Source organism: Anabrus simplex, chromosome 5 (assembly GCF_040414725.1).
Source record: "Anabrus simplex isolate iqAnaSimp1 chromosome 5, ASM4041472v1, whole genome shotgun sequence".
In the NCBI taxonomy this organism is placed as follows: domain Eukaryota; kingdom Metazoa; phylum Arthropoda; class Insecta; order Orthoptera; family Tettigoniidae; genus Anabrus; species Anabrus simplex.
Genome location: NC_090269.1, coordinates 49,994,522 through 50,011,209, shown reverse-complemented (window position 1 = coordinate 50,011,209; position 16,688 = coordinate 49,994,522). Strand labels below are relative to the sequence as shown.

General features: G+C 36.2%; 1 long non-coding RNA gene across 1 annotated transcript; it reads right to left on the bottom strand.

Moving 5' to 3' along the window:
- Positions 1-9,673: 9,673 nt before the first annotated feature.
- On the bottom strand, positions 9,674-15,488 carry LOC136874319 (uncharacterized). Its single transcript, XR_011018294.1, has 3 exons — positions 15,358-15,488; positions 12,307-12,449; positions 9,674-10,521 (listed from the first exon to the last, which is right to left on the bottom strand). It is a non-coding gene; the product is annotated as an uncharacterized lncRNA (long non-coding RNA).
- Between the last annotated feature and the right edge of the window lie 1,200 nt (positions 15,489-16,688).

The following is a 16,688-nucleotide window of genomic DNA, read 5'->3' as shown; positions in this document are numbered from 1 at the left end:
TACCATCATTATTTATGCAGTGTAATGTAACATTTCATTCTAGATTCTTTTACTTGTTTGATATTTGAAACCTCTGTTTGTAGGAATTAATTATGATTGTCTTTTATATGTAAAAGTAAAATGTTTCCTTTTCAACTAGTCAGCACATACAACATTATCTGCACAGTTTAATTCAGTAGTATGTAATAATAACTTAAACTTATCAGCATCAGTTGTATAGATCCCTCTTCTAGGATAGCCAAGAGTGGAAAATTAACCCACTTGTCTAGGCATACTCAGTTCCTGATTTTCATATTTGGTTTCAAATCATGGCTAAGCCAGGAATCGAACCCTTTCAAATACTGTTGTACTAACTATCTAAGAACCCATTAAATACAAATTATTTTAAACAAAAGTGAAATTCTGCCTACCACAGTCATGTTTGAAAATTTATTTCTTCTAAACATACGGTCAAAAGTTTCCGGACGTATACAGTGAAAAATATATTTGGACTGCTTTCATTGTGCTTTGTATAATACTGTATGTGCAAAGTTTGATAATTTATTTCAACATCATTTGATGATCACTACAACTTGCCTTATTAAGGAATAAATGCAGACAGAAAGTAATGACTGTATATTCATCTGATATCTTTATCAGCTATCCTCAACGTCAGGCAAAATTTTCAGATGACACACTGCTCAAGAAAGAAATTTGGTTACTTTTTATGTATTCATACTTTCTTGGTATACCTCCATATTGAAATGAAAAAGGCATGAAATTAAAACAATAGAAGTTTTGCCACTTTTCGCATGGTTAACGTCTTCACAGTGACTTCTAATACTTTTTTCCCCCTCAGAAAACGAAAAAAAATTTCATACTTTTGACAATGTGCTGCACATTCTCATGAGGCAGACATCCCTACTCTTCCAAAAGGAGCATCTTCCAGGGCTTTTAGTGTTGGCGGGCTAGTTGGCAGGTGGATTTCCACTTGGATGCATTATTCTAGTTTGTCTAAGACTTGTTCGATCAGATTCAAGTCGAGATATCAGGATGGCCACTCCATTCGTTGCACTTGGTACTCTTGCAGGAATTTGCGATTGACATTGGTATCATGTGCTCTAGCATTATCATGCATGAATAATGTGTTTATTCCAAGTTGCATCATCTAGGGAATCAGATGTGATAGGAAGATCTTATCAGTGTACCATCAAGAAATTAATGATCAGGAGATCAGTTTTTTTGTGTCAAGATTTTTGCCTGCCTACACCATAACAGATCCACCTCCACAAGCAGTGGTAGATTGTACAGCTGTCAGATGAAATCACTCCCCATATCTTCTCCAGACTCCCTGACTCCTGCCATGATGGTCTCTGTCCAATGCAGATACTCGAGTGGGATGTTGGGATCTTAAATTGGCCTCTGGAAGTCTGTTTCTGACTGTTGTCACTTACTCCTCCTTCAGAAGCCTGCTGTAGGTCCACCTATAGTGCTGCTGCCCTGAGTTGTTTGCATTTGGCAACCTGTGCCAGGGCACCAGGAAACACTTATAGTCTCCTGGAAACGTTTCCACAAATATCAAATCTCATTCTGATTAACCCCTAGCATTCTGGCAACGTACCTGTGCGAGTAACCTTCTTGAAGCAGTGTAAGTGCCTAAGTGGCTTCATTCGACGACACCTGCTTCCCTTGTTGCCCACTTCAGTCTGCACGATCAGCCATGACTTATAAACGCTACACTCTACATAGACCAACCTTTGTACACACTTTGAATTGAGGACTCATACCTTTCAGCTGTTACTGACACCTCCCAAACATCCGGGTGGCAGTGCAACCCTCTGTTATGAAATGGGGCATGTTATGTCCGCAATAATCATATCCCCATCCCACTATGCATTTGTACAATGTAGTTAGGGACATCTAAAGACGTGACCAAATTTCTTTTTCGAGCAGTTTATTTTCAATAAAGATAAAATAAATAGTTCAGCTTGTAGCAAGTAGTATTCAGTAGCAGTGACAAAATCCCCATTGTCATGAACTTATATTTTAATATATTTTACATTCATTTTAAAGGAATTTACTTTCTGTAAGTACTACTGAACATAATGTGATCCAAAAAATACAATGACTCAGAATTAACGTATTGGGATAGCCTAACTCAGGGGAACTCTTCATCAGTTGAAGAAAGTGGATTCTGATAACAGAAATAACTATCACAGGAATGGAGTTACTATAATCATTGATAAGCTTCTTGCTAGGATAATTGCTCTTCAACTGCAAATACTAAGAGTAAAATTTAACATAGTTCAAGTCTGTACTTCAACCGCTGATAAGAGTTAAGAAGAACTGAAACAGTTCTGTAATGAAATTGAACAACATTACATAGCACAAAATCCTGGGATATCATAATCATCCTGGGCAATTTTAATGCAATACTTGGAAAAGGACATGAGGGTGACTTTATAGGAGAATATACTCCGTAAACAACATAACGGAAAGGATACTTTTCTCTCGGCTACAAGACCCAACAATCAAAGAACAACTTGTAGAACAAATTAATGAAGAACTTAATAAAATCAAGAGAGATTGCCCATTGACGTCAATGAAAAATGGAACTCCTTCAAGGCCATACTTCTGCATACAAGTCAAGAGACTTACAGTGAGTTACATTGTCATGATTGACTGATAAAATACTGCAATTAATAGAGAAGAGAAGATGGTGTAAGAAACCTAGACAAATATGCCAAGATAAAAAGGAAGATTTGAATGTCAAAGGAGAAATTGTATACAGAAAGGGAGGTTAAAGAATTAATATCAAAAATGAGTCTATAAGAAAATAAAAAACTGCTTGATAATCATTTGATAAAGGGGAATATATAACTTGATAGTTATGACATCATCATAACTGATAACTCGAGGAAGACTAGAGATGGAAATAATATATTAAAGAGCTTTTCAAAGATGAGAGGCAAGAACATCATGCAAATGAAGATATGGGTGATGAATGTGGTCTGGATAGTTGTATGCCAGTGATGAATATATGTGGCTCTGAGAGCGAAGAGCTGAATGTGGGTCTCATCAACGACTTGGAGCTGCCCCGCATCAGGCTTCCTATCTCATCGCTGAGTCAGCAGCTGTGTAACGTGATGGAAACATTTAAACAGAAGTTCAGCAAATGTCACTAGTTTTGAATCAGATTTCACTATCTTTGCATCTCCTTTTACAGTTAAATCCTAGATGGAGTACAAGTTTAATCATAAACTGAAGGAAAAAGTTTGTTGTGCACAATGCTATTAGTATTTTATAAAAGCTTCTCATATTAACCTTTATCGGGTGAGCGGTTGGAATATCAACCAGAAAATTACCCTTCAAAAAGGACGAGCGATCAGTATATCACCTGCATAATTTATCTCGCATTTTACTGTGAATTCTGGCTTATGAAAATTATCTGCTTGTTTTGTTACTAATATGTGAGTCACTATAACGTTCAATGCTGTGAATTATGGCTTCTGAAATTGCGCAGAAGAATTTGGCGGCTGCTTTTCCCGCTATAAATAAAGCCGTTAGTTCCTTAAAAGTAGTGAACATGGCTGGATATGCGAGAGTGTTGCATTCTATTATTCAGGACGAAGTGCGGGAAATTTTGATGGACTCAGATTCAGATGAAGATGTATTAATTGTATCTGAATCAGAAGAACCTAGGAACAGTGTTGTGTGTGGAAGTGAGAGTGAAAGTGATGTGGGTGATTCAGAGTGGAGGGACAGACTGCCCTGAGACAAAGCAAATGTGCATGTGTTTACCAGCCGTCCCCCTGGATTGTCTCGTTAGGGAATGAACATTTCAATCCAGACTCGCCTCTACTAGAAATTTTAAAATTTATATTTACCGATGAACTTTTTGAATTACTTCTTGGAGAGACAAACCGTTACACATTTCAGACTTTAGATGCAGATCTAAACAGCCGGGAATTCAGATGCATGAACTGTACTGTTTCTTGGTCATAATTGTACAGAGAAACACACTGAAGGATTACTGGTCTACACAAGAGCAGTATTAACACTCCTTTCTGTTCGAAGATAATGAAACGTGACCACTTTCTCCACATTCTTAAGGTTCTATATTTCAGAAATAATGACAACCCACCCAACAAAACTGACCCCAGTTACGATCAACTTTGGAAATTATGAAACGTATTCAATTACCTCAGTGACAAATTTTCTTCCATGTACAACCCAACAGAACAACTAGCAGCTGATGAGTTGATAGTCTTATTCAAAGGCAGAGTGATCTTCAAGGTGTAGATATAAAAGAATAAACAGAAGCGGTTTGATATGAAACTGTACAAGCTCTGCTACAGAAATGGTTACACATACAATATGACGGTCTACCTTGGGAAACAACGGCAAAATGCCACAGCGAACATCAGTTGTACACATGGAACAGTTCTGCAGCTAACAAGGAAAGTAGAGGGTGTAGGCCATAAATTATTCATGGACAATTACTTTTCCTCTTCTGATTTGCATGGAAGGAAGGTAAACAACTGTGGCACCGTCTGACATAACCGAAGGGACATGCCGAAAAATTTCAGACCTAAAGATTTGAAACTAAAGAAGGGAGATATTAGCAAAGTGAAGGGAAACTTGCACGCCATAAGCTGGAAAGATAAGAGCAAGTGTATTTGCTAACTAACAATCAGTAAACATTTTACAGTTATCATTTTAATAGTTATAACGTGTCTGGAAACTTCTGACTGTCGTTAAGGCCCTTTGAGGATATCTGGCCAATAATCTTGGAATATTATTTTATCTGCTGGATAAGTCAAATTATTTTCAGTATTCTGTTGTCAATATGTGTTAGAAAATGGAAGTCATTAACTTACTTTTGTACAAACATGTGAGAAATCAGATAGTTTTCAAATCTCTTCAAGTCTCACTATGATCAAAGGCCTTCTGTTTCAATTACCATTTGAAGTCTGTGAAGAACGTAAGGCATGAGACGAACAATGCATTGCTTGCTCTCGGTAACCTCGTCCCAAACATCAGTGGCCAGTTCCCAAAGGTTATCTTGTGATCTTGAGATGGGTTCAGGCCAATTCTCCCTCATGACAAGCTTTGTCTCAGTCCATAAGTTGTTGATTGGAATGAAATTTGCAAAGAAAATAGTTCATAAGATTGATTTTGTCCTGTTTGGCGAACCATCTCTGGACCATATTTCTCTTCCACATGCGATTACATGAAGCTGAAAAATACATAAGGTGAATCACCTAAAATTTTCACCCCAAATATTTCCGAAATGGGAAGTGCTATTGATGTGCCGCATCTATAGAAATGAACTGCAAGTACAAGTCATTTGGTTCGGGTAGATAATCCATTGTCTATATGTGATATTGGACAGACAAGAGCCTGAAGTATAAGCCTAATAAATTTTACCACATTTAGAACAGATTTGACTCTAAGAACATCCCACTTTGTAGTGCTGTATTCTATATACTGTATGTCGTAGTTGTATCTTATTAGAGACTACAGATTTCTGCGTTTGGTAAAGAGTTGTGAAGCAATTGGTATGGTATGTAGAGTCTTACATAGCCTGAGAGACATTCTGTTTGACAAAAGAGAATCCACCATAAATGTGGGTATAGTTTCAGCTTGTTGGATGTTAAATTGCTAGTTATGACTTCATATTTATTTACTTTTTGAATTACGCTCTGTACAGTACAATACTATGTACAGTTTGAAATTTAAATATTGTATAATGATTCCATATATACAGTACTGTAAACAATATGGTCGCCTTGCTTTGTCATGCAAAATGGATCTGATGGAATTGGCATTGTAACACACAGGACAAAATATTATTTAGAAATACAAGTTTCCTTCATATAGAAAATTAAGTCAGTAAGAGAGTGGCTTAAATCCCACTCTGTATAAAGAACTCTCTGAAATGAGTTCTTTAGCAAGGAGCTTACTTTCTCTCTCTTAACTCCAGCTCCTGTAGGACCAAATTCCTTTGGAAATAATGTTTTATTTTGGCATTTAATACATAGCTGTCAGTAGTTCTGCATATGTCATATGTCTTATGAAAGATCAGCTGCATAGAATTATTGGTTAGGCACTCTCCTTCTACACTTTAATGTTGTGAAAGTAATCCATGCCTAATTGATTGGCATTCAAAAATGCATTAATACAGTAGATTGTGGTCAGTAGATTTAGTGGCATGTTTAAGCAGCCAGCACACAATTATGGCACTCTGATCTCTTCAATTGGTATAGATTTTAAGAAATACTAAGCATACAGCATTATTATTTGCATTATCCATGTGAATTCTGTATAAAGAAAACCAACCCTCTTTACATGACCATCAATACAATGATCATAGATTCTCTTGCCTTATGTGGGTTATGAAATGTAGGTATGTAACTTTCTCATATTTTTTTAAATCCCACATACATCAGCTAGGATTCAAATTATGGCTGCTTGGATGAAAAGTCCATGTCAATGTTGCTGTGTGTCTTCTTCTTCTTCTCTTCAGCTGTATGTCGTCTTCTTCTTCTTCTATTCAATTTGGGCTAGTATGGACCATGGAGTAACAACTTCAGTATTTTGGATTTGTATTCATCCTCTTCCACCCTGCCGGGCTAAGTTGCTCAGATGGTTGAGGCACTGGCCTTCTGACACCAACTTGGCATGTTCAGTGTACTTTGCAAAGAACAGTGTGATACATATCACATAATGAAGTGCATGAAGAGAACAGTCTCTCTGAAGCAAGTTTGCTCTGAACAAAGTGCTCCTTAAGCGAATTGTAATTTAATTGATGTAATATGTAAATTTTGCACATTGTGCGCAATAAAATTTATTATTATAATGGTATTTGAAGGTGCTCAAATACGTCAGCCATAGATCTACTGGCACGTAAAAGAACTCCTGTAGGACTAATTTCTGGCACCTCAGTATCTAAAAGGTAGTCAGTGGGACGTAAAGCCAATAACATTATTACTCTTCCACCCTTGCCTTTGATGTTCTGCCAATATTGCTTCATTTGGTCGCTTATTCATTTCTTGTGTTCTTCCGAGAAAACCATCGTGGGTGGTTTCCTTCCCTTTTGCTCTCAAAAACCCTTGAAGTCTGATATCATGTCTGAAACAGTTTCTTTTCTGAATTTATCATACTGTTTGATACTCATTTTCTCCATATCTATATGGGTTTCAGTGAGCCACCTAGGAACAACTTTCTTTCCTTCCGAGTTCATCAGGATCTTTTGTGCAAGTCTTTCATGGTTCATTGTTAAGAGATGCCCATAAAATTGGACTAGTCTTTTCCTCACAGATTCCACAATTTGTTCCGTTTCCTTGTACAGTTCTCTGTTTGGCCTCAGTCTTCATTGTCTGTTAACATATCTAGGCCTTAGAATCTTCCTTTCCTTCTTCTCTAATTGTTGGATCAATCCTCTGCTTGTTAGATTAATTGTTTCTGCAACATGCAATCCTCGTGGTTTAATCACTGCGTTATAACGTCTAATTTTGTTCTCAAATTAATCGACTTCTTGTTGGTATGCCAATTCAATCTTTTGTATTCTTGCTTTGATTGCTTCCTTTTCTAAGCCATTTCTCCAAGATATTTGAAGCTAACTTATCTTTCCTTTGTCTGTGTTCCTGATTTTTGGAGCCAATTTTATATTTGTCATATATTTTGTTTTCTCAAATGAGATCCATAGACCAGTCTTCATAGCAACTTCTCTGAGGATGTTGATTTTTCTCCTGGCTGATTCGACATAATTCACAAAGATTGCCAGATCATCTGCAAAGGCTGTGTGTGTTACTATGGTGTCTGTTTTAACGTACACATTTCAGACTTTTTAGGGATGGGATGAGAAATGAAGCAGGTGAACATTTTAAAGAAAATTCAATTCCAGTAGTTAGTAATTTTTGAAATTATTTCCTGTACAATATGGAATGCAGACTCACTTTCCTTGCAACACTGGCAGGTAGGGATGGGAGTTCTTCTTCATTGAGACTTTTGAGGCCAGCAATCAAAATATAGAGTAAAATTGAATAGCACTATGCTCTCTTTGTGCATGTGGAATTCGCAGCATATTCAACGCGGGACTCAAACACATCTTTTTTAGATTTCTGTGTGTAAAGAGTACCATATATTGTGGATCTTCTTTGCTAATGTCGGTATCACCATAACTAATTATTAGCAAAAAGAAACCAAGTATAACAAAACCCAGTATAGGGGCTCTTTGAAAACAGACAAAATATTATCTGCAATTAAATACCGGTAAATAGTGAGCGTTGTCATTCCCTCGAATATTTTGATATAAATACTTAGTATTTAACTGGAGAAAAAGGTGGAATGAAGTAGAACAGAACGTTGCTCAAGCTACAAATGCAGTTTGCAAAGCAGAAGGGCTACTGGCCGATGCTCGACTGTTTTACGACGTTTCATCACGTCCAACATATTTTTGCTTTTGAAACTAATACACTGGGAATAGCATGTTCATTCTTTTCATTTGGTAGTCATCTATGTGCACTGAAAATATTACTTTCAGTGTACTGTATTATGGATCTTCCCATCCACCATAAAGCAAAAGCTGAAAATGGACAGATTCTTTGAGATGCCTCAAGGGTTGACTGGAGTAAATCAGTCCTACAACCTTTCTTCTCCCTTGCACATACGTCTGTGCAATTTGCTCATTTGCTGGGAATGGAGATGAGTATACTTCCTGATTCATTCCATTGAAAAAAATTGCAAATGCATGCTTACTCTTCTTGAGAATCTCACAGCATGTATCTTACCAATGAGAAGTTCCCATTCCTATTTGCAAGCAATTTATGTAGTGGTAGATATTTGGTCGTATACAATTGGTTTTTTTTTCTTAAACACCATCTAAATTTATTTTGCCCTGTGTGTTAATGGTGATGTAGAATGGTTAACATTGAGCAATTTTATGCAGTAGCTGAATTGGAGATGGGCTTTGTAATAAAATTGTTGAAGTGTGTCAATAAAATATGTTTGGTGAGGTTGTAAAGAAAAAAAAAAAATGTGTAGGAAATATAACAATGAGCAATTATAATGCAGTGGTATGTAGTTACAGGAGATGGGCTTCAGTGTTTTTGTAATGAAAAAAAAAAAAAAAATGAAAAAAAAACTAAGTCCAAAATGTAAACAATGTGTTGTGAATTTTTGGCTGATGAACATGTTAGTCTGTTAATCCCATTTCACTGCATTATAATTGCTTTGTTAACTTTCCTACATTTGAACTAGATACCTGTTTAATTACCTTTGTATATCTTTTTCTTTTTTGGACAGGAAACTCTTTGATTCATAGAAGTTTCGACGCTGGGGCTGGACACTTGAAATGAGGTGTTGGACTTAGGGTATATTTTTAAGCACTTTTTTCAGTAAAATTTAGAAAATTGCATGATTTTTTTTTTTTTTGTTATTTGAACAGCTTTTTCTTGGATTTTATTAATTTTATTTTTAAATTTTCTTGTATAGTAAATCATTTTTTAATTATTGAATTGTATATTTTTTTTAACTGTAAGTTGAAAAATAATAAAAAGAAAAAAAAAATCTAAGTCCAAATTGTGAATAAACCTTTTCAGTACAAAACTAAATTCAAGGATTGTTTTTAAATAACCAATTTAGTAAAGACAGGAATGAATATTCAGGATTATTGGCAGGTAAGATAATACACAATGATGTAATGCAAGTCCAGTTTATTACGTTTTCTATTAGCCATATTACAAAGAAATACATCACAAAATACACCAATGTATTCACCATTTGACAGCAATTTTGAAACAGAACTTCATAAGAAATAAACTGCTAATAAATGACTTGACAAAAATTCTGGAAGCTAAATATGATACAACCATTAAGATTTATATAAAATATGTTTTAAAAAATATGAAGGCAATTCAATCCAAGTTCTCAACTGTAATTAAAGCTGCACCTGAACATCATGGCACCAACATTTATTTACTGACCTATGCTAGCAGAAAAGAAATAAGACAGTTTGCAACCAACTGAAATCCTTCAGAGAGAATGATAAATTCTTTCTGCAACAAATAACCCCATACATAAGTGCCATAACTTCCCCACTGAGCTCTACCTCATCAGAAAACTGAGCTGTTCCTTGCAAATATAATAAACTTAAAATTATAGCTTAGTCTCTACATACCAAGATAGAAAAAACTGAAGTACAGAAAGGAAAAATGAAAGCAAAACTTCATGTTAAAATAAGTTTTAAAATTTACTGCAATTCTCAGCTGCTTAATTATAAACATTAATTTCAATAAAGAATAATATTTAACCAGAAGGAACCTTGAACAGTTCATTAACAACCCTGTCCAACACCAGTCAAAGCAGTACAGAACTTTCCTGTATCAGCAATAACAACACAAATAGAAACTGGCTAAGGCCTGCAGTCACAAAAACAATTAACATTTCTTCACTAGTTAGTACACTGCAGTTCATGAACTCTTCCAATGATAGCTCTTTGCTTCTGATAAAGAATGCAAGCCCCTTTTTTTTCTTTTCCTGGAAACAGAAGAAAAATGTTTTAAGTTTTATGACTTAAGGCATTATAAACATCTTACATTAAGAAGTATTAAGGAAATATTAAAAAACCAATTCATTAAGGGATTATGAATATGTACACTAGTGCACAAAAATTGGTTAACAGCATATTTAATTTTATACACTCTTAAAACAAGGATATTCCTGAACAGTAGGTAGCACCTGGCCAAAGAGAAGCTTTGAATCCTGCTACATTCATCCCATTTCAAAGAGGATGTTAAAGAAAATAAACTTACAAAAACAAGTTTGTGCACTCATACATTACTAGAAGTAATGGCTCATCTCACCACAAAAATTAGTCCCATACAAGATATTATATGAATATGCTACCCAGTGTTTTAAAGTTTAAAATTAGACAGCTTGGCTCAAAAAGGAATGTAATCATCTTGATCCAATACATCTCCTTAGCCTAAGCACCTGAAGTCTTTCACATAACAGGTTTGAATCAAACTGTCTATTCTAAAGTTACAAGTGATGTAACTGTCCTTTTAGTAATATAAAAAAGAATGGGTAAGTATTTTTTCCTAACCACCACCACCCCCCACCCCCCCCTGGGCTTTCCAAATTCTTTGAATTTTCCACAGCATGGAGTCCACTTAGTTACAGAAATCATTCTGGGAGAAATCTTTCTTGGGCCTAAGAACTTCATCCCACAAGTCTGTTCTTTAGTGGGTGGTCTATACTGATGCTGAGCCTCCTTTGCTTTGACCTCATACATTCTGTGACATTTACACCACACCACACCCCACAGCACAGCACCTGACACCCTTGAAAGGGCCTTGGCCTGCCCAGCGACCGCTGCAGAGCCCGAAGGCCTGCAGATAACAAGGTGCCGTGGTCAGCACGACGCATCCTCTCTGCCGTTATTCTGAGCTTTCGAGACCGGGGCCGTCATCTCACCGTCAGATAGCTCCTCAATTCTAATCACGTAGGTTAAGTGGACCTCGAACCAGCCCTCAGGTTGAGAGAAAAGTCTCTGACCTGGCCAGGAATCAAACCCGGGGCCTCCGGGCAAGAGGCACGCAAGCTACCCCTACACCACAGGGCCGGCTTCTGTGACATTTAGTCACACCAAAATAGATATGAAACTGATTTCAGGCCACTTCCTGAACACAAGAACCACTTTGGTGGATGACCCAGATGGTTACCCTGCTGGAAAAAGAAATCCTTCCAGACATGTTTGACAAAAAGAAGCAATGTGTTCTAATATATTTACAAGCAGTTAACCAACTATGGATACACTCAAACACGTTAATGCTATCATACAAGATTCAGCACAGCACAAATGGAAGACTCAATGGGCAACACACATTTTTAATAATTTTGACTCTAAACCAAAAGCATTTCCCTGGTACATTATCAAGAAAGATCTAAAAGAAATGGGTCTACAACCAGAGGACACACAAACTAGACTTTTTCAGAAAAAGACTTGGGACTTTCCAGGATATGAAGTCGACAACTGGTGCAAAGTGGTCGGATGAACACTGCGCTCTGCACTGAGCTAATTAAAACCTACTAGATCAATCAAAAGCTGAGTTAAATTCTAGTGTGTATAACTTAGCTTATCGTGGTCCCCAGTGGGTTGATTAACAAATAAATAATAACCACTTGTCTACATTTAAGGCAGTCACCCACATTGTAGATTCCTTATCAGTTTGAAATAATGTACAAAAAGACTATGTAAACATTTTGAAAGAGTCCTGCTATTCAAGATTAATATCTCAACCCCAATTTACATTCACCCACCTGATGACAGGCTCCACAGCATGCTCTTGTCATGGCCACCTTCCCATCAGCCCTCCAGCTATGACTATTACAACTCAAAAGGTTGGCCCCTCTCAATCAGTGATAGTGTGTTGGCCTCCAGATTATAAGATCTTCGTTCAAACCTGCCAGAGAAGAGTGGGAAAGTCCATTCAATGCTTCATGTCATGTCTGCATCTCTGGTTCATCTTAGTAAAGATGAGATCATGATAATCAGATTTATGCAACTGAGAAGAGAATGTAATAAATGAGATGTTTGTACAGTAACTGAAATGTTACATGATAATGTACAGTATATACCACTGCAACCAAGATCAGGGGCCTATTCCACAAAAGTATGGTCTTTTACATTACAAGTAAATTCTCTAACTAGTACAAAACAGATTTTTCTGTTCCACAAAAGAATTTTCTATACTTGTATTTTACTACTCCATACTTACAAATTACCAGTGAATTTTTATGGGTGTGTTCCACAAAAAGTACTAGTACTTTTAACTTACTAGTGAATTGGGAAGTATTCTGTACCAGTGAAAGGACATTAATACATAAATGTACTAAGTGCTATTTAAATATGTTTATTTCAGATACATTTTGATAAATATGTGGTCTAGCAGTAGTGAGTGATGAAAATGAAAATTACTATCTGTACAGGGAAAGAATAAACATCCAGTTTAACACTATTTCAATACAATGAACATTTTAGGTTAAGCACAATACAAGTGGAAGAACTTTTGATAGATATTGGGCATAGGTTAAAACATCCTACGACCAAGCTCGATAACTGCAGTCGCTTAAGTGCGGCCAGTATCCAGTATTCAGGAGGTAGTGGGTTCAAACCCTGAAGATGGTTTTCCGTGGTTTTCCATTATCACACCAGGAAAATGCTGGGGCTGTACCTTAATGAAGGCCACAGCCATTTCCTTCCCAGTCCTAGCCCATTCCTGTACCATCGTTACCATAAGACCCTCTGTGTCGTTGAGACGTAAAGCCAATAGAAAAAAAAACATCCTATGAACAGAAATAAATCTCTCTGCTAAACAACAGTGGGTCACATCACTACATTGGCTAGAAAATATTGGCAAGTACCATTGTATTGCAGATATGCATGGGATGGCAAAATCTTCAGTCTGTAGGTCAGTGCATTCTGTGGTAGCTACAATAAATGATATGTTTCCTCAAATTGGCTGTTGGCCTGAAAATACTGAACAAACATGTTCCAAGGACATTCCTGGAATCAATGAGCAGAATATCTCTTGCATACATCCAACTTTTCCCAAGTCAAATATTTCCATCCAACCATTTATTTTGCCTTGTTTCTTCAGACTCTCACTGAATGCACCAAAAGAAATATTTTTCCTTCTTTATATTTCCTTCAAAATGAATAACTTAATTTCTCTTGACATTTTAACAATTCATGCAGAGTTTACAATTTCATAACAAATTTGGCGGCCAAATATCGTTATTAACAGCAACTAATTCCTAATGACAGGCGAAGATAAGTCAGACTATCGTGGAACATATGCAAGGATCACGGAAGAACAAATTGGTGATGACTAATTTCTTATCATCAAAGAAAAACTGAAAAATAACATCGTAGCATTACGAAATTCACAGGAGTATTAGTTCTTTGAATCTTTTACAATATTACAATAAATGAGGCAAGCATAACCTAATTCAATGAATGGAATACGTAGATAAACAGCTGATTCATGCTATGACGTATGTTTATTGATATGTCATCACTTGTAAAACTTGTAACAATTCACTGGTAATATAAAAGAGGCTTTCAATCTTGTGGAACAGAAATGTACAACTCCATACATTACAAGTTACTAGTGTGGGTTCTTGTAATGTACAAGACCATACTTTTGTGGAATAAGCCCCAGGAGAGCATGCTACCACTAAGCCAACTAGACACAAGCTCAAAGCCATACATGTATTTTTTGTCATTGTCTCCCTTTCAAACTAGGAAGATACTTTGACTACTTTCAACAAGATGCAATCTATTTAGCCTTTGTTGTGATAGAATTTTGCATTTTACACACTGGTACATGTATTGAATAAGATGGAATAACTAGACTTGCTGCTATTACTAGTCCCTCAGTCTGCAGAAACTTTTAAACAGTGCTTTTTATTCTTGGTCATGCACTACTTGCTTCTAGTACTGTACATTCCTTAATAAAAAAATGTCAAATTAACATGGGAAGTATGCATTGTGCTAGAGATTGCCCTGAACATCGCTTATCCCTTTCCTAATAGAACTACAAGTTTATTAGCAAGGTATATACTAATAAACCAGCTAAATTATTTCAAAAGACCACCAGACAAAATTCCAAATTTTGAGATTCATTTTTACAATAGTCAAGTGTATGCAACCCACTTGTTCCCATATCAGAATCATACACTGATAAATAACACACACAGGGACTATGTGGAAGATCTCCAACTCTAAGATTTCCACAACCTTGTCATGAAGCTGGACATCCACTAACTCATGACAAATACAGAAAGTAGTAATATTTTGGTATGGCATGACAATATCCTCTAGAATTACATTAGAACTCTTCTATCCTGTAAACAAATCATTCAGCCTCACCAAATCTCAAAATACATCACAGTGGATCCATCACTGGGATAAGCTCAAGATTTATTTTTTAATAAGTTGCTCAATATTATATGAAGCAAGACCATTAAAATTAATCAACATGGGCAACTCCAACAAACAAATTGAACCATTATGTTATGATTGTACTCATTTTTTAGTTATTACAATGTAAGAAGCTTTTACACCTCATCTTTAAGAAGGAAGCTATTCGTTTTCAGTTAATATAACTTTCAAGTTTTTCATCTCTGTCAAAACATTCTGTTGCTAAAACACACACACAAGGTTATCTTTTATGTTTCAATAGATTGAAAAAACTAGGAAGTTATAAAAATTTAATTCCACTCTAAATGATATTAGAGTATGTACTATATATATCCAGTTAGTGATTTAGATCAAATTTTTCTTTTGCTAATGATTTAACAACACACCAAGTTTTGTAGTTTTCTAGTAACCATGAGACAGAAGGAAGCAGCTGTGACTTTCAGGTAAAGCTCCAGCATGTGTCTGGTAAGATGATTGTAAACTGCAGGAAACCATCTTCAGATTAATGGAGGGGTTCAAACCAACCATCTTCCAAATTTAAGCCTACAATTGTGTGGCTCGCACCAAGTCCACCTCTACGTTTGTGGATTGAAGGTTCTGCATAAACACCAACTAGGAGGTTTAACAGCATCTGTAAACAAAAATACAAATAGCTATCACCAATATTTTTTGAACAAGTTATGAAGTATGAAAACTAAAACAGAAACATGCTGTCTTGCAACATTTTAAATTTCTTGAAAAGGATAATCATAGCAGATATTAGGCCAAGTATCATGTTACAATCTATCCATCTCTTAGCTGGACATCCACTAATGCTTCCTCTGGGCTGGTATATTAAGATTTGAGGTTCTTTCCCCTTCCATTCTGTTTACATTGTCCTTCCACCATCTAAAGCCTTATTCAAGACTTCACAAGAATTGTCAATACTTCACAAGTTTACTCATTAAATTGCTTACAATACTTGACAAGTCTTGACAATTCTTGTGAAGTCTTCAAAAGTCTTGGAAGAGTATTAGAACATGTTCTAATCAATGAAAGAATTGCCAAGTCCTTGACAAAATTGACCAATGGAATTCAAGTATCATGAGTGCCATTAGGCATGCTGGGATTGCCAGGACAGGAATCAAAACTACAAAAATCTTTAATGTTAATTATGAGGCACATCCCTGCCTATATTCAGTGGACTCCCTAGAGTACCACAACAGAATGAATATAACTGCATTATATGAAGATATTCCGAGAGAAAAATCTCCAGGAAGTGGACAGCTTTTATGTTTATTACTGTGCAGTAACCTATAAGTAAACACTGTCAGTCATGATCAATTTAGGATCTTTGCTTATATTATTATTAAATATATATTATGTTTTCATGTAATAGCATACGGATTTCTGTTTCAATGCTGTAATTTTTATTCACTTAATAGGAGTAAATGCAATATGTATGTATGTATGTATGTATGTATGTATGTACAGTTCGTCAGCAATGCCGCTGGTGGGATCCTCAACAGCTCTGCCATCAGCTGTCATAGATGGCCTAGGCATCACTGAAGAGGCGTACTAGTTACGGTAGTGAGGTAGTTTCCCGTTTCTTTCCTCACCAAGCCAGAGTTGCTTCTACATAACAGTCTGCCAAGCCCACTGAAATGCATACACCAACCGACCCTATGAGCAACATTCACACCATTCATAGCAGGGACTGGCTGCATAAGGATTACTA